This window comes from Amphibalanus amphitrite, unplaced genomic scaffold (assembly GCF_019059575.1).
Source record: "Amphibalanus amphitrite isolate SeventyFive unplaced genomic scaffold, NRLGWU_Aamphi_draft 000177F_arrow, whole genome shotgun sequence".
Taxonomy (NCBI): Eukaryota; Metazoa; Arthropoda; class Thecostraca; order Balanomorpha; family Balanidae; genus Amphibalanus; species Amphibalanus amphitrite.
The window spans coordinates 292592-312140 of NW_024881672.1; the positions used below are offsets into that span (position 1 = coordinate 292592).

The following is a 19549-nucleotide window of genomic DNA, read 5'->3' on the forward strand; positions in this document are numbered from 1 at the left end:
TCCATAAAACACTTTACATCCGCAACCGCAGTAGAGATTAAGCCAACAGCCTACGCTCACCTCGATCGAGGGCGAAAAGGCGCTCCGGTATACGACTTCCCACGGTGACTGGTGAGATGCAGGCTCAGTAGGTTCCTGAAACAGGCAGTAAACCACACGACAGAACTACAAGTGCAATGTGCGTGCCTAGGACCAGGCTCAGCAAGTCAATTTTTGAAGTGATCCAGGTTGTACCTAATGATAAGGCATGAGTAGAGTGTCTTCGAGTAAAACGTGTTTTTTAGAGGACCATCGTGAAATGTTGACACTGTGTGGCGTGTGCCTGAACGAACTGTGCGCATGATGGCCCATCTATTAACCCCAAGTGCCTCAACTGCCATAAGGAGGGACCCGGTTTGCTTATCAGTGCAACACACACATTATCTGAAGCAGCTCGAACTGACCGACGAAATCAGCAGTGAGGAAAGACTACGAGGTCCTCCAACTCTCAGACACCTGTCTACGACCCAGCACGCCAAATAGCCTGGTCATGCTACTCGGGATACTCGCCCAGCCGTGTAGTGGCTACGCTCCGCTCCCGTCGGCAGTGGCTACGGCCACGGGTAACAACGGGGGAGTCGCCGTCGCCACCAAAAACTATCACTTCAGCAGAGCCATGTAGCGCTAATACTAGCTGTTTCACCGTGCCCTGAGACTCAGCTGGGTGTGGGGGTTTGCACCTCTATCTCGCCGACCAATCAGCGAGCGTGACCTTCGGGCAACCTCGCAGTACCCCGGCCCCGGCTGGCCCTCGGCGACCGGCTAGTCTCGCGCTGACCGCGCTTACGAGAGGTGTGCTCTGTGTACCGTGTGCGTGTGTTAATACAAGACGGACACCGAGATCGCCTCTACTGCGGAGCCGGGACTCGAACATGGCGCAGCCGACAGGATTATCAGCGGATGAGATAGCGGCTCTGGCGGAAGAGAACATCTCACTTCGAGAGCAGCTGGAGCACATACAGCAGCAGACCGCAACCGCTGCCGCAGCCGCCGCCCCGCCCCCCCCCCCCCGGCCCGGCCGCGCTGCCACCGCCGCGGCTCGCTCCGCCGCGGGCCGGGTGCGCTGACCGCCCCTCGCCTCCGGGTAGGCTGGAGGTCGGCGTGGACCGCGGGGTTGATGCATGGCTGGCGTGGAAGCAGCGATGGGACGATTTCGTCATGCTGACGGGCCTCGATACTGCTCCCGAGGCTTTCCAGATGGCGAGGCTGCGGTCCTGTCTCGGTGACGATACGCTTCGTATCGTGCGAAACCTCGACCTACCAGAGCACGAACGGACGGCCCAAACAGTGTTGAATACTTCGTGTGTTCTTTCTGGGACAGGTCAATGAGGTGGTCGAAAGGCGGAACTTTAACCTGCGGTGTCAGCTGGAAGGCGAAAGCTTCGAGGGCTTTTTCGTGGCTTTACGCGAGCTGTCGGCTACGTGCAACTTTTGCGCTCAGTGCCGGGATAGCCTCACCCGCGACCGCATCGTGGTTGGCCTCCGCGACCCAGGTGTCATGAAAAAACTGTGCGCCACCCCCAATCTGACCCTCGCCTCGGCCGTCAACGTCTGCCGTGCTGAGGAAGCCGCCCAGCGTGACGTCATCGCCATCGTCGGCGAGGGCGTCGGTGCCTGTCGGGTGGCTGCGGGCCGCCGGCGCCGGCCGCCGCCGGACAATGGTGCAACCCGAGATCGCCTCTGCTGCGGAGCCGGGACTTGAACACTGGGGTCCCAGTGGAACCAGTGGCCAATACTAAACTCGAGAAGAACCTCCAACTGATTGTCGCCTCACTCTACCGACTGCCCGTAACCATGGGACACATCCTTGCGCGCGGAGAATAACTCGAGACCCAGCCGGAACGGGTCTCCGGTCGCGTGCATCCAAGAACCCAAACTCAGACCATAGTCCAGACTAACTATCAAAGGGTATTCAGTTTTTTTTTCTCGCAAGGACCAAGCCGTTGACACTATCGCGTGCGGTGGTGTTATGGTCCTCAGCTGCAACGGATCTCCCTTCTCCATATCCACCATATCTGGCAATCAAAAACGCACAAGAATAATGCAGATTCGGTTGGAAAAGGCAAGTGCAAATGACAGCCGTTGGTATCGGAAGTGCAAATGATAAAAAGCGGCATGAGAAACACAACCAGGTCGGCTGGAAAACGATGATGCTGTTCAATTTGTGCAATGCAAGCCGTTGCACTCATTGAGCCTTCGTCACAGAAAAGTGAAAACGACAGAGAACGTCTGAGAAACTGGTGAACGCATACATTTAATGATTCGATGTTCGATCCAATGTTCGATTCGATGTTCGATCCAAAACGATAGCAATAAGAGCAAACGTCCACTAACAAAGGCCAATACATTCATAGGTAAATGCAGTTCACCAGCCAATTTAAAAAAAAGCAGTTCACCAGCCAATTCAAAAGAAAAATGACACAAAAGTGCATAATAACGTGAAAAACGTCACAGAAAACGGGTGCCCACTGCAATATCGGCAAGAAACCAAAACGGCAATCCAGGAAAATGATAAGAAATGGCATCGAAACAAACCAGTCAGGATTCACACCTTTGTACTGGATTGTGGTGTATTGCTCTGCCTCGCTGAGGTCACCGCTTGCCCGTGACGTCAGCGCTTATGTGAACGTACTGCCGCCGCGTCTGCCCTGGGGCACTGTAAGGCCGGCCGCGGGCCGGTCTGGGCCGGGGGCCGGCAGTGTGCTTGGAGATCCAGTACAGACCAGTTCGTTACATGGATGGTGATAATATACCGCTGAGTCAGCTGACAAAGAGCAACATCTGTGAGCAAAGAGCAAGCATGTGGGCCTAGTAGGTTCTCCAGAAAAGAATGTCACCATACCAACTTGATATGCACTTCAGAAGGGATTAGTCACCGGGAGGGTGAGATGTGAACAACAATTGCAAACAATACACGGTAGCTTCGAAACGCTGTGAAAATACCAATCATATCCTCGTTTCATATCATATCAACCATATCTCCTTATCCGGACACACAGACGAATGCATTGCCAAGGGCGATAGCTCTCTGTTCGGTGCTGTTCGCTGCCCGGCGGCACACAGCATACCTTTCTGGCGCGCTGCTCACGCAGTGCCGCGGGGCAGGCCGGGTCGCCTGCCGCGCGGGGTCCAGGGACAAACGGACGGGGAACCGCCGGGGATACCCATATCTGGATCCAGCAAAATGCTGCTGATTATAGGAGACAGCTTCGCGTATCACCTGGCCGCCCATCTCAACCCAAACTGGAACGTATCATGGCACCATAATCTACAATCACGTGTGTGGTTTTTCGGCAAAAGAGCCAGCCCGGGTGGCAAAAGTAGGTAGGTACTGAGTTCGCTGAAGTGAAGCTCAAAGTGAGGGGAGCCGTGTGTTTGTGCCATGGCATTGAAGAAAGTCTTATGACGCTTCATGTGTCCATGCCTGATGGTGCAAAGAGCTTGAAAACTAAAATTGAATGACACTTGTATTTTGTGTTACCCGAATCCACTTTGAAACGCGATATTGCTGTCAAGACTCCAGAATATGATATCAAGACACCATAATTAAGGGCTATTTTACCCCCCCCCATGGTAACTTTTTGCCGTGTCCTAAGAAACAAAAAAGGTGTCATATTCTTTTCTGTGCATGGGTCGAAAACCCGGCTTTCGGACGACTTATGATACCGTAGCTGGGCTATCGCCACGGCCATCAATACCCGTCCAACGCGCGTCTTGCTGATCGTTGGCGGCTACGATGTTGCACATCCCACGTTTCAGTAACGTTCATTAGCTGTTCAACTCTAAGAGCTGTCTTTGGGCTTGCTGGCAGCGAGGGGGGGGGGGCGGACAGCGTCCACATATTGGCTATACCTACCCCGCGAACGCCACATATCAGGAAGTGTCATCCATGTTTACACGATGCGACTGAGCTGCAAAATGCTCCGAAAACAGCACTAATGAAAATTCAGGAGAAGGCCACACGAGTCGGCAACGGAGACTCGAATGGCACCGACCCCAGTGCGCACAGACGTCCTGGAAGACGTGTGTGGGAATCAACACGGAAAGAACAACGCCGGTGCTGCAGTTTAGGGAAGGGGCGTATCTCGGGTTCGGTGACGGGGTGGGGACGGGGTCCTCGAAAAATAACCAATTAGCGACGCGTCATCCGAGGGAGGTGTCAGTCGCTTTGGGGGACGAGGTGGCGGCAGGAGCAACAAATGGCCCGTTCCCGACATACCGCTGCAGGCTAAGGTGATCGTTGGGGCTCGTTACTGCGGCTGGCATTTCACGGGTTTGTTTGAGCTCTTCCTTCGCGCACATCAACTCATCTTATCCCAGCTTTCCCAACTATCCCACTCCTTGACCCCTCACTGCCCACCCCCATCCCACGCTTGCCCCATAGCCACCCTTTTGTGGAATGTCTGCTGACGTAAATACAAATACAAATACTTCGCTGCTACAAGTGAGAGCGTTCCCAGGGTTTTGGGAACGGTTTGTTTGTTGGGAGTTAGGGGCGCGCCGACTGCGAGGTCATTTTGCGCCCATAGGGGAACGGTAGTAGCAGTCACTTTTTCAGTTGACGTTCTTTGGTGCGGTTATGGGCAGTGGATGGATATGATATGTATGTTACAACTGCATGATTGCATCTTATATTCCAAATCACTCACGGTGGCTTCTGGCAAGAGGGCTCTGAATGGTCGGTAATGGAGACCACAGAGATCGCCAACGCCCACCTCAGTAGAACAGGCAACACCACAAAGCACATGTCGAGGGCTCACAGGGTCGATAAACTGACCGACCAGATCCTCTTCTGGAATGAACGGAGGCGAGGGCGACTTTCGCGGGAGCTCCCCGAGCGACTCAGGCGAATGGAGAAGCAGGCGAGGGATTTCGAAGAAGAGCTGGAGGGTGCCCTAGCCCGATTCACGATCGACCGCGAGTCTCTTAGCCGATACGTTGGGGAGCTTTAAACTCTAGCAAGGTCTCTCGAGAGCAGTACGAGGTCCTCCGACGTCAACGTCCAACAGCTTCGTGATTCGATAGAGCTGCTCTGCGCCAGCATCAACGCGAATACCAAAAAATCAGCCGCAGCGCCGACACATCGAAAGCCCGCGCTCGCCTTCGACGTCTAAGACATGATGAAAGCAGCAGGCTGTCGAGGCTTCTCATCAGATATGAGGAGCTCACCGGCACATCGGTATCGCTAGAGGATTTTGTGACCGGGCAGATCACAAGGGGAGCAGCAATCGGGGAGAAGCCAGATCTCCGGAAAAAAAAAACGCTTGGTGCATGATCTGTCCATGCATATACCTACCGCACACAAAAGATAAGATCGACACCTTGAAGGGTAAAGGTCACAGGGTGGAAGCCCGCCGGAGTGATCTTTGCCTGAACGTGAACGAACGGGTCAGCCACATAGACGATCTCTTGGCTTCACCCGTCACGGGGCGCTGTTAGGAACCCTAAGCGCACGGTACGAATTGGTACACCCTCCCGATGGTGTTCTTTCCGGCTTGTGGGCGTTCTTTTCAGAATCGAGTAGGGGAAGGAGGGTGAATTGCGCCACCCTAAGGAAAAACGCTAATTGTAAGAAAACCGCTGGAGATATAAGCATGCATTGGTGACCATTTCAAAGAGGAACTCATTGGCTACGATTTAAGAGCCTCCCGATCAATTAATAATGTTTCGTTTGCTTCTGACAGCTGTTTTTTCAGAAACATGTAAAAGGGCGCATTTGCCAATAACTGCTGTAAATTGCGCCAGGGGGATGGCGCAATTAGAACCCAATTGCGCCCTATACTTTAACATGGCTAAGCGAATGAGACGGAATGCATACACCCCGGCGGTCTAATGTCATTGCGGCTTACTTTAACATTCATAATGTTATTCACGCTGGTTAAATAATAAATGTAGGTGTAAATCGCGATGTTTTTTGCCCAGGTAGATAACTTTACATGTGTTCGTACGCTTGTAAAAGTGCAACGAAAGCGTTTACTGTAACCGACTAGATATATGTGAACGTATGCGCCTATACGGTTACATTTTCAATCGTTTCTCTCAAAATTAATAATTTTTATTGTTTCGACAGCTTTATGACATCAGTTTTTACTTTTTTATCATAGCTGTCACCTCTCACGCCTGAGTCCATGTTGAAAATGTCGTATTTTGTCAATTACACCACAAGTTCGTAGCCTAAATGGCAGCTGCATTATAAGTTTGACAAGAGAAATAATTTTCGGACTGACGACAGCGGGTTGCTCCCCTGCCTGACATTAAACTCCTTCTTTATTGCAATCAGTTAATGATGCATTCATGCTGTCGTGATATACAATAGCTACACCATTATTCTATTTGCGCCCCCCTGGCGCAATAGCCATGGGCGCAATTAAAATTGAGCTACTTTTTAATAAAAGCGTGGAAGTTATCATACAGATGTTGAAGGAAGTTAACTGTTTTAGTGAAATACATAGGTGGGCACGATCCGTTCCTCCGTTGATGATGATTTGGAGTGACAGGGCGCACCAGCTGCGAGGCTATATCGCGCCCATTTCTTATTTAACTTCCTCAGTGTCGGGCGTTAAAAATCACCTGAAGGCCGGAGGCCGCAATAAACGAAAAGAGACGAGAGGAGTCTAGCAAAGAGGACTCGTCACCTAAGACTGCTCTCAAAGAAAGCCGGGCTCCGCGCAGGCCCAGAAACTTCAGCCGCTCAGCTTCCAGTCTCGGACACTCCAGAAAAACGTGTCGGACGGAAAGTCTGTCGCCACATCTCGCACAAACAGGTCTTGGGCCGACGCCAATAAGGTGTCCATGGGTACCGAAAGTGTGCCCTGTGCGAAGCCGACAGAGGATAACCTCCTCTCGACGCGACTTGCGCGACGCAGACAACCAGGTTGCCAAACCCGGTTTGATGCGTAGCAGCTTGTTTGTCTGACATTTGCTCCAATCCTCCTGCCACTTTCCGCGGAAGAATGAGCTCACAGCAGGGAAAAAGTCCCTGGCCGGTAGAGGGAACCGGCGGGAGCAGGGCTGCCGCGCCGCATGGTTCGCAGCACGGTCCGCCCGCTCATTGCCAGCTATACCAACATGGCTAGGAATCCAGCAAAAAGTCACTGAGGTACCCTCTCGGTCGAGAGCCGTCAAACGGAGAAGAATCTCCTGTACGAGGGGGTCAAGTGGATAGAATTGTGTCAAGGACTGGAGTCCGCTCAATGAGTCGGAGAGGACAAGATATGACCGAGCGGGATGAATCTGGATAAAACACAAAAGTTTGAGGACGGCGACCAATTCGCAGGTAAAAACGGATGCATGTTTAGGTAAAGTAAAACATCGCACAGCGTCGCCGCAGACGAAGGCACAGCCAGCACCGAGGTCCGACTTGGACCCATCGGTGTATGCCACGGCATGGCCTGAATATGATTCAATATGTTCCAATGCCTTCGCCTTGAAGGCCAGAGGCAGAATTTGGTCTTTCCGTGTGCCTGATAGGGTTAGGTCCACAGAGGGGACAGATAACCTCCAAGGCGGTTCAGGCAGGATAACAACTCGCATGATGTCCCGAGTGCTTAGGCCACAATCTCGGAGGAGATCGGCCGTTCGGGTGCAGAAAACTCGAGAGCGGCTCCTCTCGTCGCCATCAAAGACTGCTAAGAGCGACCTGGAGAAAGCCGGTCCGTGAGCAGGATGGGAAGGGAACTGACGAAGTTTGATGGCGTATCGCATGCCCAACATCTGCCTTCGTAAGGCCAGAGGGGGCTCGTTCGCCTCAGCTAACAAGCTGACGACAGGAGTAGTTCGGAAAGCACCAGTCGCAATGCGAATCGCTGCGTGGTGGACAGTGTCAAGGATAAGCTTGGATGAGGATGCAGCGTTGTCATAGATAAAAGATCCATAGTCCAGACGGGACCGCACCAGAGACCGATAAAGAAGGAGTAGCGTACTACGGTCAGCGCCGTAGGACATGCGAGCGACACACTTCAGAATGTCAAGAGCTTTAAGACATCTGTCACGGAGACACTTTATGTGACTTCGGTATGTGAGTCGGCAGTCAAGAGTCATGCCAAGGAACTTGGCCTCCGCAACCACTGGTATGGCTTCACGGTAGAGCCTCACCACCATGGGTGCAGTGGGGCGACGCTTACGGGAAAACTGCATGCCTACCGTCTTTGCAGAGGAGAACCGGAAGCCGTTCTCCTTGCCCCATGCCTCCACTCGAGCAACTGCCATCTGCAGCTGTCGCTCCATTGATCGAGTCGACGCCGCACTGCACCAAATAGCGAAATCATCGACGTAAAGAGCGCGGCCGATGGCTGGAGAGAGGACCTTTTCAATGTCGTTGATCATGACACCAAAAAGCGTCACGCTGAGCACACCGCCTTGTGGGACTCCATTAATCTGGGCGAACCGCTCAGATAACTGGTTGCCCACACGAACACGGAAGAAACGATCACCAAGAAAACTGCTTAGAAAATGACCCATCGTGCCTCGAATGCCTAGCTTATGCAGCTTCTGTAAGATACCGAATCGCCAAGTGGTATCATACGCTGCTTCAATGTCGAAGAACAAGGCGCCTACTTGACGACCTTGTTTAAAATTCGAGCGGACAACTGAGTCAAGAGTAAGAACGTGGTCGACAGTACTCCGGTGCTTTCTAAAACCACACTGAGAATTCGCAAGAAGTCCGTGCCGCTCCAGATGCCAGGTAAGTCGGATATTCACCAGCTTTTCCAACAGCTTTCCTACGGCGGATGTGAGCGCAATTGGGCGGTAGTGCAGAGGGTCCAAACCGCTCTTCCCTGCTTTCAGAACAGGGATGACAACTGCCTCCCGCCAGGAGTTTGGGTAAACACCCGTCATCCATAGGAGGTTGAACAGCTGAAGGAGAGCATCCAGAGCAACCGGAGGGAGATGGCGAAGCATCTCATTGTGGACAGAATCCGGGCCTTCTGCGACACATTTAAGACAGCTTATAGCTGACTTGAGCTCAACCATTGTAAAAGTATCGTTGTAGCTCAAAACGTCGGAGGTGCTAAAATTGACCCCAGAAGCTTCACAAGACGAGCGGTGCCTGACAAAGGATTCGTCGAGGGACTCATCACCACACCGCCGATAGAGGGCGCGGCCTATCTCCGAAGCAACGGCGTTTGGCTCCATGATGTCCCTTCCATCCACCTTCAGCACGGGTAAGGGTACAGAGGAGTGCCGGCCCGAGATGCGCTTTATGCGCGACCATACTTCGCCGATTGGAGTAAAACGATTAAGAGTGCTGACATATCGTTTCCAAGATAAGATCTTGGCCTCTTTGATAGTGCGCTTGGCAACCGCTCTGGCTCTCTTAAAAGCTATCATGTTGGCCGTGGAACTATTCCGCTGAAAGGCACGGTAGGCACGCTTTCGGGCACGAATTGCATCAGAACAGGCATCACTCCACCACGGAACTGGTGGTCGTCGGGGCATACCGGAACTGCGGGGTATGCAGGCTTCGGCAGCCTCGACGAGTTTGGACGTGAAATCATCGACTGACAAACTGTATGTTGGAACATCTGAGAATGACTCTGTCAGTCTCGCCTCGAATTCGGTCCAGTCTGCCTTCGTTAAGTTCCACCTGGGTGGCCGACAGCCAACTGAGCCATGCTCCCGGAGGTCCAGCCAGATCGGAAAATGGTCGCTGCCCATTGGGTGCGCAGCAACGCGCCACGTGAAAAGAGGAGCGAGCTGCGGACTGCTAAGACTGAGATCTAGAACTGATGTCTGGCCAGAAGGTAGAGTAAAATGAGTTGGAGCACCGGAGTTAAGGACGCATAAGTCCTCATCGCCAATAAAAGATGCTAAAAGTCGACCACGGGTGCAAACTGTCTGACATCCCCATGCAGAGTGGTGAGAGTTAAAATCGCCTAGAATCAAAACTGGCTGAGGTAGCTCTGCCAGTAACATACGAAGATCCTGCACAGGGAGAGACTCCCCTGGTGGGCAGTACAGTGAACAACAGGTTAGCTCCCGGTGACCGAGAGCCACCCGAACAGCGACCGCTTGAAGTGGGGCTCTGACCGGGATTGGTCTCGTCGAAACTCTATGGCTGACAGCCACGAGAACACCACCGTGAGCAACTGAGTCGGTATCCAGGTCCTTCCTGAAAATGGAATACCCTTTGAAATGTAGGTGATGCTCTGGTTTCAGCTTCGTCTCCTGTAGACAGACCAAAAGAGGACAGTCGCGACGGATCACCGTCTGTAAATCAACAAGGCTACTGCGGAGTCCTCTACAGTTCCACTGTAAGAAACTCTGCATGGAGAAGACAGTAAAAGAGGCGCAGAAGCGCTTTAAAAGCCCGTCCAGACGTAAAACAGCCCAAGAAGGCGATAAAACTGTTTAAAAGATTGAGTAGAAAGACGACTAGAAAATCACCTCCCCAGAGGATTCGTATTGAATCCTCGCGTGGCTAGTTCTCTGTCGGCCGTCGGCAGACTGGGACCGAGGTCCCACAGGGCCTGAAACGGTTCGGTTGCCAAACCGCACCCGGCCAGGGCCCTGCTCTGGCGGCGACGGGGGACCACGCTTGGCCGAACGCCTGCGTTCGGCCAGCACCGAGCCTGGGGGGCTGGGTGCAGGATCCGGCACGCTGAGGGTTCCGGATGCCGCCCCAAGGGACGGCGGAGGGGGCCGCCTCGGGAGAGGCGGGGGAGGGGGAGGGGGCATGGCCGGAGAGCCGGCCGGGGCGTTCACCATTGGGGACGGCCTCCCCTCCTTGGCCTTCTCGGCCAGTCTGGCACGTTTGGCGTCCCTCGCCCGTCGCTCCTCCTCTCCCCGCCTCAGGGTTTCCAGCACTGCTGGGCTGATCGCCCTGTCAGATCCCGGAGATGGTGGTACAGTGGCTGTTGGAGACTGGCGCCTCGACGGGCGGCGCCGTGGGTGAACAACGGTCCAGTCATCCTCAGATTCTGCCCGGCGACGTGCATCAGCAGCAGGCGCTGCTGGCACAGAATCGGCTGCGGGAGCCGGCGGGGTGTCATCCTCAATGAGCCCCGAGAGGAGCTGGATCAGCTCTGCTACAGAAAGCTGGCGAAGATTGCCGGCCTTCCTGAGGGCACCACTCACTCCAGGTCCGAGGGCGACCCGGCTTGCAGCAGGTTGGGGTGGCCGAGCGGCCACATCTCGGTATGAAAGCGAAGGTGCGGGAGTGCGCTGTCGCACCCTGTCCCGCGCCTCGCGAAAGGAGACGTTCTCCTTCGTCATCAATGCGCGCACCTCAGCCTCGAACACAAACTTAGGGCATTTGCGGTGCCATGCCCGGTGCTGGCCACCGCAGTTGGCACATTTGACACTGTCCGATTGGCAAGCGTCAGAGCCATGCCCCTCAGCTGAGCAGACCCCACAGCGCTGTGTTCCCCGGCACTTCGAGGAGACGTGCCCGAAGGCCTGGCATTTGAAACACCGGACTGGATCCGGAAGAAAGGCACGAATGGGAACCACAAGATAGCCAACCTTGACCTCCCGCGGGAGGGTGGGGCGGTTCAGAGTTAAAACGATTGAGTCGGTGTTCATAAGAGATCCTTTCACCTTACGGCGGATGCGGCGGGCATGGGTGACACCTTGCCCTTCCATTCCGTCCACGACTTCGTCGTCCGCCACGCCGCGGAGGTCCGGGCATGTGATCACTCCCCGCACTGAATTTTTGAACGGATGTGGCTCAACTTTGACCTCTATTTTGCGGACCTGCTTATCACGTGCCTTGAATGATATTTCTTTGAGGGCAAGCATATTCCGGATCTCAGTTTGGTTCGTCAGGTGGATTTCCAGGGTCCCGTCTGGGCGTTGGGTTACACGCTGAGGCTGACAGTGAGGCGAGAGTGCCTGCTCTCTTTGAAACGGATTGAGTTTGAGCGGCACGGGCTGGCCAGACTCATCCTGATCGGTTGAGCTCATGAGCAGAAAGTGAGGCAGCGGCCTCCCAAGATCACCGGGTGGCCGAGGGGTTGCCTCAGTCGAGGTCTGGGGGCGAGGACATCCGGGCGGGGCCGGAGTTGAAGTGGTCGCCGAGGTCGAAGTGGTCGCCGAGGTCGAGGTGGTCGTGGTTGAGGTCGAGGTCGAGGTAGGGGTCGGGGGAGGGAGTTCAGAATCCATGCAGTGTGAGTTGGTCTCCGCCAGCTCGGCCGCCGACGCTCCGCAACGGCGCCGCTACAAGGCCTGGGACGGCCGAGCTGACTGTACGGGACTTGGCGGCACCTTCCGCGGGGGAGAGAGAGACTCACCACCCCCCACGGTCGGATACCGCCTCCTCCCTTGACGCCTCGCCGAGTCACCGCCAGGGGCAGCGCCAGATCAGTCCCACCGACGGAGGACGAGCACAGTGCCCGAACCCCGCCGGCGACACCACTCCGACACCACCCCCGGCGGCATCACGACTGGGAATGGCTCCTCAAGTGCGGCGCCCCACTGAGTATCCCGCCCTTACAGAACTCAGGGCCAAAGAGGCGTGTTGCCCAGCCACCGCGACTGGCTCCGCACGGTGGGGGGCTCAACCTCCAGGATCCCGTTGTCCTGGGGTACGGGTCGGCTCGCCTAGCCTAGTAAAACCGGCTGGTACCCGAGGGGACGCCACTCCCCTTACACTAGCCCAACTCGGCTGTGTTCCTGCGGGTGCAAAAACAACGAAAAAGGTAGGAAAAGAATCAGAAAGCTGTGATCGAACGAAACGCGGACATCCAGTGAGAAGCAAAGCAAAAGCAGACAAAGACCGCTCAAGAGAAACAAAACCACGAAAACCAAGAAAAGTCGGACCGTACCATCTGTCATTCCAGCGATCAAAGCAAGTCGTAAGCAAGCATGGGTCAAGCTGGGGCCGAGGGGGCGCTACTCCCCTTGCTGGCCGAGGCCAGGGCCGCCGCGGGGCAAAGGCCCAAGGAACCCAGTCCAACAGCGACCCCAGCCACTGCCAACCCCCTGCGGGGCCAATCCTGCAGACAATCCATCCAGTAAGCAAGGCAAGTCCAGGTCAAAACGCGCGTCAAGCTGGGGCCGAGGGGGCGCTACTCCCCTTACTGGCCGAAGTCACAGCCGCCGCACAGCCGGAGCCAGATGACCCCGGCTAAGCAGCAGCTCTGACCACGGTCAGCCCCCTGCGGGGTCCGTTCCTCCGTTCCTCCGTTCCGGAACGCCGTTACAATTTTTAGGAACGGAGGAACGGACTCGTTACATTTTAAAAAGGGTAACGGACCAAGTAACTTCCGTTACATTGGTTGTTCGTTCCTCCGTTACACTATACAGTTTAGTCCGTTCCTTCGTTCCTCCGTTACTTTTCGTTGTCCAAGCGGGTTGATCTTTCAGCTAACCCACAGACATTAATGCAGCAGCGGAATAGTGGATTATTGAGCAGCCCTGACTTGAAGACGGAAGATGGCCTGAGTGTACTGGCTAGAGATGTCAATCGGATACCAACTTTTTGGTATACCGATACCAAACCGATACCAACTTGGTATTTGGTATTTGACTCGTAATGTGTTTGGTATTTTGTTGGTATCATGAACCCTCACTAATGTATAAGAGGCTCAGAAATCGGTAAAAAGTTGGTATTTCCCTCATTTTCCCAAGTCGGTTTGGTTTCGGTATTTCCCCGTGGTTTTGGTTGGTATTTGGTTTGATATCGGTATTCCGATTTTCCGTAATTGACATCACTAGTACTGGCCTTCCGCAATGAGCCGGCGTTGCAGTATGTGTTCGCAAAGTTGAACACGGGCGTCCCTTCAAGCGCCTCAGTAGAGCGCATGTTCTCAATGGGAAAAGATGTGCTACGTGCAAAAAGGGCTACTCTCTTAGAAAGTGGGCAGCTCTTCAATTAAGGGAGGTGGGGGGGGGGGGGCACTGCCGACTTTTGGTCCCATTCTTTCCATGCAACGCACATAGGGCTAATGTTAAAATGCCAAAATCAAAGGGGGCACGGTGCGCCGGTGCCCCCCCCCCCCCGTTCCGCCGCCTATGCTCTCAGATGCCAACCTGGAACGTCTAGTGTTCGTGAAGGGCAACGGGCATCTGGCCGGGGACAAGTGATGCGCATCAGTACCACCAGACGTTCCAAGGTTTAGTGTCCAATCAGTGCCCGCTGTCTTGGCAGATTTGGTGGGCATTCCGCTTTCTCGGTAGGTTTAGTTTGTGTCAGAATGGTCTCAAAAATGTGTGAAATACACAACATTTTAACGTTTTTTATTTCGCTGTAACGGAGTAACGGACGAAAGAACTTCCGTTACATTATATGCAGAGGAACGGAGGAACGAGTAACGGAAGTCAGGTTTTGAAGGAACGGAGGAACGAGTAACGAAGTTACAATTTTGGGGAACGATGCCCACCTATGGTGAAATATAATGAAAAAAGGGTTTTTCTTTCTAAATATTACTCTGAAAATCACACAAATATCACACATTTTTATAGCCAACGGTTCAAAATACTGCAAAAAAGCTAAGAAAACGCCGTAACATCTTTGATGGCGTAATGAGCCTTGCTGATTGGCTTCATCGGGGAGCTTGGGCCATAAAAGGAACTATCCAGTGGGGGAAATAATGTTTTCGAACACAAAATTCAAAACATGCCATTGAATCCGTGGGAATGTTGGTGGGCGCAATTGGTTAGGAGGGCGCAATACACCCACTTTCCCCTACATCCTTGAGAATAGTTCTGACTTAATGAATTTGTTGAAAGCAAACAATATGCTCACGGTTTATCACACATGTATGTTAATGCATAACTTAAGTTTCAAACCAGTGAAGATCAGAAATACTAATAATTTACCGTCCTTTATTACAACTTCCGCTCTGCACGGGTTCCCCGATGAGCCGTCAGTTGTCGCTGCAGTTGGGAGGGCGATCAGGGAGTCAGCTGTTGGGCACATCAGCTGTTTGGCTTTCGACCCTGCATTCATCTATGGCGCATGTTAACTTGAAGTGGCGAATGTTTATGTTTTCGGTGAGTGTCAGGCCCTGGGGCGATGTTTATGCCGCCCTCAGGTGTGAAGGCGATGTCGGCAGCGGACAGGGAATTGTAGCTTAGTGTGGAACCGGTGACCGTGGCACGGGGAGTTTTCGTGCCGAAGGCCGTGCTGAGGCTGGCCGTCGTGTTTTGTGGCACCGTTGTTGTCGGTGACGGCTGTGCTGGAGGCCGTGTGGCGGTTCACGGCCACGGCGGATTTCGGTTGTTCTGGGCCGTGCTGGAGAGCCCAGTCGTTGGTTTGTCTGGAACGGAAGACTGGCCAATACAGCGGCTTATTTCTTGCTCGTTTTTCCAACTGCTACGAACTAAGGACAGTGGTTGTGCCGAAAAACCCATGTTGAGATCCCACAGACCACCGGCTGCACGCAACCGGTGGTCTGCATGCAACCGGCGCATCGGCCCCACGGACCGCCGCGCCGGTTGCACACGTAGGCCCCCCGGCTCGCCATTGGCGTTGGCTGCAAGGCTCGGGCCCAGTTATCAATCGTGTTTTATCATCTATTACTATGAATCTGCCAGTCTCCCTCCGCTGCTGACTGGCTCGAGGTGGGCTACGCTGGTGCCGCGATAATGAGTTATTGATCCAGTGCTCCTCTGATCCCCCTAATACAATGACCCAGTGATCAGGAGGAGAAAGTGTCACTCTCTCCTTCAAATACATCACTTCTGTTATCAACGGAGAGGACCTGATTCTAAGGAAACAGTTTTATTAAGAGCGATAAGTGCGATGAATCAGCGCGGTCTAGCCGTCGCCGCTGACACCCCGGAGACACCTCAGGTGGGGACCCGGCCCACCATGGGTGCCCAGTCCCACCCCTCCTCCACCCTCGCAGCGGCGGCCTCCACCGTCGCTGCCTGGAACACCTTTGACAAGGTCACAGGCTGCTGCCCCAAAATCACCGTTGGGGCAGCAGGAGCCCCCCCCCCCCGCGGCTCCAGGGCGCCTTGCCAAACGGCAAACGCCCCCAAGCTGGTCGTCCTCGGAGGGCGACGCCCCTCGTGCGAAACAGGCTCAAGCCACGCCCGATCTGTCTCCGCAGAAGGCAGACTGCTCCACCGAGAGGGCTCGGGGATCCCCCGTATCCGCTACGGGGGGGGGGGGGCTCTTCGGAAGTAGAGGACTTAGTCTAGTCAGAGTTGATTTCAAACACCGGGAGCTGACAGTCTGTTCCTTATACCTTCCACCAGGTATAGCGCTCCCGGTGGTTGAGCTGCATCGACTTGTCGATGACCTCCCAACTCCGGTCCTGGTAGTCGGCGATTTCAACGCCCATAGCTTGGCGTGGAGTTGGGACTCGTGGTCGGCACTGGCACTCGTGGTCGACTTATAGAAACTTTCATCCGCGATGAGGCGCTCTGTATTTTAAATACGGGACAGCGCACCCATTTTACCACGCCCTCCGGTCAAGCATCGGCTCTGGGCCTGAGCTTAGTCAGTCCGCGGCTAGTTCAGCTTTTTGTTAAATCTCACGCCGATCAAAGCTAGGGTGATTATTGTGACTTTTTGACCTGACCTGGTGATCGGACCTGGCGTGACCCAAGTTGAATTTTGTCCCCAGGTGTGATTCTATTGTCAGACAGTATTTCATGTTTCACGAAAATAGCGGTGCTAAGAAAAAGAGGTAGGAAGGGCGAAATTTACTCCCCCTCTCTTCTCCGCTCTATCGCGCATTTGTCAAGAAGTTCCACCTTAGCCTAAAGTAGAGTTTGGTCCGATGATAACAGATAAATTCGTTCTGAAGGCGACGAGATAGACAATCTCGAACCTATTCTCCTGGAGCCACCGATTGCAGCGACGGCGACGCGCACCACGCGACCACTATGAGCGACGGCGACACTCGGATGATGGTGGAGGGCCGGGAGGTGACGCGTCTGCCGGCCTCCTCCGTGGACAAAGTGGATTTCCTCCCACGCAATGTTAAGTGTACCTATAATTTCATGGTTATGAACATTTTGCGGTTGAGCTGGAGAACCTGCAGCGCGTCCTCCAAGAGACAACGGAAGCCAACGGAGGTCCGCAAAATATCCATCCCACCATCGTGAAAGGAGAGCCGGGCGGGGAAGACGCGGTATTCGTCGAGGCCTGGGAGGTGGTAGTGCCCCCCCCCCTCCGCCCAGACCAAGCATTCCTAGGCTGTGGCAGGCCGTCTTTTGGATGTTTAACCTCAAAACTCCGAAAAACATGGCCAATCTGAATCGGTTTCTGGCAACCAAAGTGTTCGGCGGACTGAAGGCCGCTGAGCCGCCATCAGCAGCGGTATCGCGACCGTGAAGCAAATGGAGTGAGATCCTCGGAGAGCGTGCCGCGGCGGGGTGTCTTAAGCGTTTGTCAATTCTTTGAGCCTAACACCGCCCTGGACTATAAATACACATTTCTTGAAATCTATTTTTTATCTGTGCTTGGTTCACAGGCTTAAGGTTATTACGCTATTAGTCCAATATTTTTTTTTTCGGGGGGATTTGGAGCGAAGTTATGGGGACCGTGATCCTAGGTCAAATTTTTATGCTATCCTTCCTAGGTACAATTATAGTTTATTAGGTGTGTCTTGACGAGAGAAATACGATACTAATAAAAGAAGGTTCGTGCAAGTTGTGGGTCAAAGGTTGCTGCAGAAAACTGTTTAAAAAATGTTTATTTTGGCAGATTGGCCCCACACAGGTTAAACCGTTCACCGAAGGTTAAATCATGTTGGCAAAAGAGCGTGAAAAGAGCTATCGAATACGCTTTTCCGCGGCGCTGCAGCTTTATCTGTTCCTGTATAGAACCTACCCTGTAATTCATCCAGATCCGCGTCGTTTGTGTACCCGAACCACAATCACATATCTCCAGCTCTCTCCTATCTCTTATGAAGCACGCGTAGATCTGTTCACTGTTGCAATGCTAACCTGGATGACAGTTTCGTGACTTCCTGGATATAACTGGCTTTCTAGTACCTACAGGTTTGGCAGTCGACACCCTGCTTCGTCTGATGGGCGAAGAGCACCTGATGATGAAGGAGGGGGACGGACGGCCAATGACGTCCATGCCCGTCCTGGAGGACGGAGAAGCGGTGACACTGCACGTGGAGGGCATCCCCGTCGCCAAGGAATATAAGCAGGCCATGCTCCTGCTCTGGTGTTCGGCGTTTAACATCTTCAATATCAAAACCACGCAGAAGAATAAGAACACCAACTGAATCCTGCGGGCCAAAGTCTTTGGTCTCGGCGATGAACGAAAGCCAGATGCGGCTGTGAAGCTGCAGGCGGAGTCGTGACTGAAGTAGTCATGATAGAGCGGGCATGGCGTGACTTAGGTACTATGACGAGGAAGTGACGGTTGACCTTTTTTACTAAGAGAAGTTGCAAACTTTTAGTTGAAGTGGTAATCATAGGTACAATGGTCTATAGTGAAATAATTGTGATGTTTTTGTTTTTGCTGTCTTGACACAACCGCTCTCCGTGCACACATAAGTCGCATCTACTTCCGTAGCCTGTTCTGCGCCGTCTGAGAGTGAGAACCAAGAGTTCCGACTCCAGCAGTCAGAAGCGGCTATGCTTTGGAGTCCCCAGCCCAGACCGCGGGGTGTAGGTAAACATGAACCAACTACTACTCTTCTTGAACGGCTCCCCTTGTGAAAATGTGAGTACAGCTCGTAATCAAACATTCAACATACTGGTGTAAAGCAACCAACTTGAACGATTGCGCAATGTGACCATCTTCCGAAAACATCCAGCAAAACCTAGCTGGCTGGGATACGTCCAGGTGTGTCAGACGGACTTCGTCCATCGGGCAGGCATGGGAAGGAACAGTCATATCGCGGCACGAGAAAATCGCTTATCCAAAGGTGTGCTTGTGGCTCGAAGGAGGTATGCCGGCAGACCACGTCATGATCAGCGGGTTGGCAAGCACAATCAGTTGCGGTTTGGCAACCAAGCAGGCAAACGTTTCCAAGCGTCAATTCGCTGCAGTTGATCCCAAAGCTAACAAAGTTCAAAGATGAGGAGGTAGAGCTGTGATAGATATATCCCGGCGTAACCTGTGCGCTATAGCAATCATTCACTCCCAACCATTATACCAGAACGATGGCAGAAATGCTTCGCAAGCTGTTCAATACAGTGATAAAGGAAAACAACAAAATTCAACAGTCGCGAGGACAATGGGAGGTACGAAGTAAAACACGTCAAGGAAGAACGCATGGGCCGTCCCACTAACGTGAAAATGGAGAAAATGTTGATGTTTGTTTGTAACCGTCTTTCTTACTGTTTCGCCGTCTTGTTTCTAACACTAGCTTGTGATTTTTTTTCCAAACCATCCCTGTTTGATAGTGCCACCATTACCAAGCAGTACACGTGTGTCTGTATGCTGGAAATTACTACTTATGAATATGTACATACATGATTCAATTATTCAGTGATTCAATACAACACCGATGACTCCGGGCAAGAAAAAAAAAAACAACAACAACCAACCAAACAAACAAACAAAAAAAGGGGCTAACTGAACATGACAAAACCGTTGTCTCCTCCTTAAGCGTATACGGGTTAAAAAAGGCTCTTTCGGAGAAGCTTGTTT

The 19549-nt window shown here is 53.2% G+C and overlaps 1 protein-coding gene across 3 annotated transcripts in view; it reads right to left on the reverse strand.

Annotated features, from left to right (window-relative positions):
* The window catches only part of LOC122383953 (haloacid dehalogenase-like hydrolase domain-containing protein 2), a 78472-nt gene that overhangs the window by 8281 nt on the left and 50642 nt on the right, over window positions 1–19549 (reverse strand). The window contains exon 3 of one of the 3 annotated variants that reach the window (XM_043370852.1): window positions 61–135. The exons of 1 other annotated variant lie outside the window; for it this stretch is intronic. The gene's annotated coding sequence lies outside the window, so the exon portion shown is untranslated. Of the gene's footprint in view, window positions 1–60; window positions 1042–19549 lie in introns of those variants that run through there. One more of the 3 variants, XM_043370851.1, reaches the window with a different exon arrangement.